Raw genomic sequence first — 6,000 nt, forward strand, 5'->3', positions numbered from 1 at the left:
TACTAATTATTTGTATCTTGTTGCAGAAAAATTGGACCAGGCTTTCTGAAGAGACAATCTGCCTCAACCAGGTATGTCTTTCAAAACAAATGCCAAAGTATTTGACTGTGAGTTGGTTAAGAAATCAGATGTGTTGTGTATTTTAATTTTATTATGGCTATCTTAGCTGGCTTGCAATTGATTTAATCTCAGTTCTGTTCCCCATTTCTTGTTTTTCTCAGGTTTGTCAAAGATCAGATGGCTGTAGATGTGTGGTATCATTTCGGAGGACTCTGTTCTGTTCCATTGGTCTATATCTCTGTTTTGGTACCAGTACCATGCTGTTTTGGTTACTGTAGCCTTGTAGTATAGTTTGAAGTCAGGTAGCGTGATGCCTCCAGCTTTGTTCTTTTGACTTAGGATTGTCTTGGCAATGCAGGCTCTTTTTCGGTTCCATATGAACTTTAAAGTAGTTTTTTCCAATTCTGTGAAGAAACTCATTGGTAGCTTGATGGGGATGGCATTGAATCTATAAATAACCTTGGGCAGTATGGCCATTTTCACGATATTGATTCTTCCTATCCATGAGCATGGTATGTTCTTCCATTTGTTTGTGTCCTCTTTTATTTCACTGAGCAGTGGTTTGTAGTTGTCCTTGAAGAGGTCCTTCACATCCCTTGTAAGTTGGATTCCTGGGTATTTTATTCTCTTTGAAGCTATTGTGAATGGGAGTTCATTCCTGATTTGGCTCTCTGTTTGTCTGTTACTGGTGTATAAGAATGCTTGTGATTTTTGCATGTTGATTTTGTATCCTGAGACTGCTGAAGTTGCTTATCAGCTTCAGGAGATTTTGGGCTGAGACAATGGGGTTTTCTAAATATACAATCATGTCATCTGCTAAGAGGGACAATTTGACTTCTTCTTTTCCTAACTGAATACCCTTAATTTCTTTCTCTTGCCTGATTGCCCTAGCCAGAACTTCCAACACTATGTTGAATAGGAGTGGTGAGAGAGGGCATCCGTGTCTTCAAAGGGAATGCTTCCAGCTTTTCCCTATTCGGTGTGATATTGGCTGTGGGTTTGTCATAAATAGCTCTTATTATTTTGAGATACGTTCCATCAGTACTGAATTTATTGAGAATTTTTAGCATGAAGGGCTGTTGAATTTTGTCAGAGGCCTCTTCTGCATCTATTGAGATAATCATGTGGTTTTTGTCTTTTGTTCTGTATATATGCTGGATTACGTTTATTGATTTGCGTATGTTGAACCAGCCTTGCATCCCAGGGATGAAGTCTACTTGATCATGGTGGATAAGCTTTTTGCTGTGCTGCTGGATTCGGTTTGCCAGTATTTTATTGAGGATTTTTGCATCGATGTTCATCAGGGATATTGGTCTAAAATTCTCTTTTTTTTGTTGTCTCTGCCAGGATTTGGTATCAGGATGATGTTGGCCTCATAAAATGAGTTAGGGAGGATTCCCTCTTTTTCTATTGATTGGAAGAGTTTCAGAAGGAATGGTACCGGCTTCTGCTTGTACCTGTGGTAGAATTCGGCTGTGAATTTGTCTGGTCCTGGACTTGGTTGGTAGGCTATTAATTATTGCCTCAATTTCAGAGCCTGCTATTGGTCTATTCAGGGATTCACTTCTTCCTGGTTTAGTCTTGGGAGAGTGTAAGTGTCCAGGAAATTATCCATTTCTTCTAGACTTTCTAGTTTATTTGTGTAGAGGTGTTAATAGTATTCTCTGATGGTAGCTGTATTTCTGTGGGGTCAGTGGTGATATATCCGCTTTATCATTTTTTATTGCATCTCTTTGATTCTTCTCTCTTTTCTTCTTTATTAGTCTTGCTAGCAGTTTATCAATTTTGTTGATCTTTTCAAAAAACCAACTCCTGGATTCATCGATATTTTGGGTTTTGGGTTTTTTGTGTCTCTATCTCCTTCAGTTCTGCTCTGATCTTAGTTATTTCTTGCCTTCTGCTAGCTTTTGAATATATTTGCTCTTGCTTTTCTAGTTCTTTTAATTGTGATGTTAGGGTGTCAATTTTAGATCTTTTCTCTTGTGGACATTTAGTGCTATAAATTTACCTCTACACACTGCTTTAAATGTGTTCCAGAGATTCTGGTATGTTGTATCTTTGTTCTCACTGGTTTCAAAGAACATCTTTATTTCCATCTTCATTTCGTTATGGACCCAGTAGTCATTCAGGAGCAGGTTGTTCAATTTCCATGTAGTTGAGCGGTTTTGATTGAGTTTCATAGTCCTGAGTTCTACTTTGATTGCCCTGTGGTCTGACAGACAGTTTGTTATAATTTCTGTTCTTTTACATTTACTGAAGACTGCTTTACTTCCAACTATGTGGTCAATTTTGGAATAAGTGCGATGTGGTGCTGAGAAGAATGTATATTCTGTTGACTTTGGGTGGAGAGTTCTGTAGATGTCTATTAGATCTGCTTGGTGCAGAGTTGAGTTCAATTCCTGGATATCCTTGTTAACTTCCTGTCTCGTTGATCTGTCTAATGTTGACAGTGGGCTGTTAAAGTCTCCCATTATTATTGTATGGGAGTCTAAGTCTCTTTGTAAGTCTCTAAGGACTTGCTTTATGAATCTGGGTGCTCCTGTATTGGGTGCATATATATTTATGATAGTTTGCTCTTCCTGATGAATTGATCCCTTTACCATTATGTAATGGCCTTCTTGTCTCTTTTGATCTTTGATGGTTCAAAATCTGTTTTATCAGAGACTAGGATTGCAACCCCTGCTTTTGTTTTGCTTTCCATTCGCTTGGTAGATCTTCCTCCATCCCTTTATTTTGAGCCTATGTGTGTCTCTGCATGTGAGATGGGTCTACTGAATACAGCAAACTGACGGGTCTTGACTCTTTATCCAATTTGCCAGTCTGTGTCTTTTAATTGAACCATTTAGTCCATTTACATTTAAGGTTAATATTGTTATGTGTGAACTTGATCCTGTCATTGTGATATTAGTTGGTTATTTTGCTCGTTAGTTCATGCAGTTTCTTCCTAGCATTGACAGTCTTTACATTTTGGCATGTTTTTTCAATGAGTGGTATCTGTTGTTCCTTTCCATGTTTAGTGCTTCCTTCAGGATCTCTTGTAGGGCAGGCCTGGTGGTGACAAAATCTCTCAGGATTTGCTTGTCTGTAAAGGATTTTATTTTTCCTTCACTTATGAAATTTAGTTTGGCTGGATATGAAATTTTGAGTTGAAAATTCTTTTCTTTAAGATTGTTGAATATTGGCCCCCACTCTCTTCTGGCTTGGAGAGTTTCTGCCAAGAGATCTGCTGTTAGTCTGATGGGCTTCCCTTTGTGGGTAAACTGACCTTTCCCTCTGGCTGCCCTTAATATTTTTTCCCTCATTTCAACTTTGGTGAATCTGACAGTTATGTGTCTTGGAGTTGCTCTTCTCAAGGAGTATCTTTGTGGCATTCTCTGTATTTCCTGAATTTGAATGTTGGCCTGCCTTTCTAGGTTTGGGAAGTTCTCCTGGATGATATCCTGCAGAGTGTTTTTCAACTTGGTTCCATTTTCCCGTCACTTTCAGGCACGCCAATCAGAGGTAGATTTGGTCTTTTCACATAATCCCACATTTCCCGGAGGCTTTGTTCATTTCTTTTTACTTCTGTACACTTCTCTTCTCACTTCATTTCATTCATTTGATCTTCAATCACAGATACTCTTTCTTCTAGTTGATCGAGTCAGTTACTGAAGCTTGTGCATTTGTCACGTAGTTCTTGTGTCATGGTTTTCATCTCGATCAGTCCTTTTATGGTCTTCTCTGCATTGATTATTCTCATTATCCATTCATCCATTCTTTTTTCAAGGTTTTTAGTTCCTTTGCGCTGGTTATGTAGTTCCTCCTTTAGCTCTGAGAAGTTTGATCAACTGAAGCCGCCTTCTCTCAACTCATCAAAGTCATTCTCCGTCCAGCTTTGTTCCATTACTGGCGATGAGCTGCGTTCCTTTGGAGGGGGAGATGTGCTCTGACTTTTTGAAATTCCAACTTTTCTGCACTGCTTCTTCCCCATCTTTGTAGTTTTATCTGCCTTTGGTCTTTGGTGATGGTGATGTATTGATGGCGTTTTGGTGTCGGTGTCCTTTCTGTTTGTTAGTTTTCCTTCTAACAGTCAGGACCCTCAGCTGCAGGTCTGTTGGAGTTTGCTTGAGGTCCACTCCAGACCCTGTTTGCCTGGGTATCAGCAGCGGAGGCTGCAGAAGATAAAATATTGCTGAACAGTGAGTGTTGCTGTCTGATTCTTGCTCTGGAAGCTTCGTCTCAGAGGTGTACCCAGCCGTGTGACGTGTGAGGTGTTGGTCTGCACCTAGTGGGGGATATCTCCCAGTTAGGCTACTCAGGGGTCAGGGACCCACTTGAGCAGGCAGTCTGTCGGTTCTCAGATCTCAACCTCCATGCTGGGAGAACCACTGCTCTCTTCAAATCTGTCAGACAGGGACATTTAGATCTGCAGAGGTTTCTGCTGCTTTTTGTTTAGCTATGCCCTGTCCCCAGAGGTGGAGTCTACAGAGGCAGGCAGGCCTCCTTGAGCTGCGGTGGGTTTCACCCAGTTTGAGCTTCCAGGAGGCTTTGTTTACCTTCTTAAGCCTCAGCAATGGTGGGCACCCCTCCCCCAGCCTGGCTGCTGCCTTGCAGTTAGATCTCAGACTGCTGTGCTAGCAATGAGGGAGGCTCCATGGGCGTGGGACCCTCCGGTCCAGGTGTGGGATATAATCTCCTGGTGTGCTGTTTGCTAAGACCCTTGGTAAAATGCAGTATTAGGGTGGGAGTTACCTGATTTTCCAGGTGTTGTGTGTTTCAGTTTACCTCAGCTAGGAAAAGGAATTCCATTCCCGCTTGTGCTTCCCAGGTGAGGCAATGCCTTGCCCTACTTCAGTTCTCACTGGTTGGGCTGCACCTGTTGACCAGCACCAGCTGTCTGACACGCCCCAGTGAGATGAACCCTCAGTTGAAAATGCAGAAATCACCCATCTTCTTTGTCACTCACGCTGGGAGGTGGAGGCTGGAGCTGTTCCTATTCAGCCATCTTGGGTGCTCCCAGTGAAAGGGGAAATCTTTTTTTTTTTTTTTTTGAGAGGGAGTCTCGCTCTGTCGCCCAGGCTGGAGTGCAGTGGCCGGATCTCAGCTCACTGCAAGCTCTGCCTCCCGGGTTCACGCCCTTCTCCTGCCTCAGCCTCCCAAGTAGCTGGGACTACAGGCGCCCGCCACCTCGCCCGGCTAGTTTTTTGTATTTTTTAGTAGAGACGGGGTTTCACCGTGTTAGCCAGGATGGTCTCAATCTCCTGACCTCGTGATCCGCCCGTCTCGGCCTCCCAAAGTGCTGGGATTACAGGCTTGAGCCACCGCGCCCGGCCGTGAAAGGGGAAATCTTATCCTCTGTCGGAGGGAATGTAAATTGGTACAACTACTGTTAGTTGAAGTATGGAGGTTCCTCAAAAAACTAAAAACAGAACTACCATATGATCCAGCAATCTAACTGCTTGATATATATCCAAAAGAATGGAAATCAGCATATTTGAAGCACTATCTACACTCTCGTGTTTATTGCAGCACTATTCACAATAGCCAAGACATGCAGTCAACCTGTGTCCATCAGTGGATAGATGAATAAAGAAAATGTGGTGTATGTATGCAGTGAAATGTTATTCAGTGATAAAAATAATAAAATTTTGCTATTTAGAGCAAGATTGATGGAACTGGAAGGTATTATGTTAAATGAAATTAGCCAGGCACGGAAAAACACATATTACATGTTTTTACTCATATGTGGGAGCTTTTATAGCTTATACACTGTCGGAGGGAATGTGGGAGCTTTTATAGCTCCCACATAAGAGTGAAAAAAGTTGAAAAGTTGAAAAAAAAAGTTGATCTCATAGAGGTAGAGAGTAGAATGATGGTTACCAGTGGCTGGGAAGGTTAGGAGGAGTGCAGGGGTGAAGAAAAGTTGGTTAATGGGTATAAAAACATAGTTAGAAGTAATTT

Source organism: Theropithecus gelada, chromosome 18, assembly GCF_003255815.1.
Source record: "Theropithecus gelada isolate Dixy chromosome 18, Tgel_1.0, whole genome shotgun sequence".
Taxonomy (NCBI): domain Eukaryota; kingdom Metazoa; phylum Chordata; class Mammalia; order Primates; family Cercopithecidae; genus Theropithecus; species Theropithecus gelada.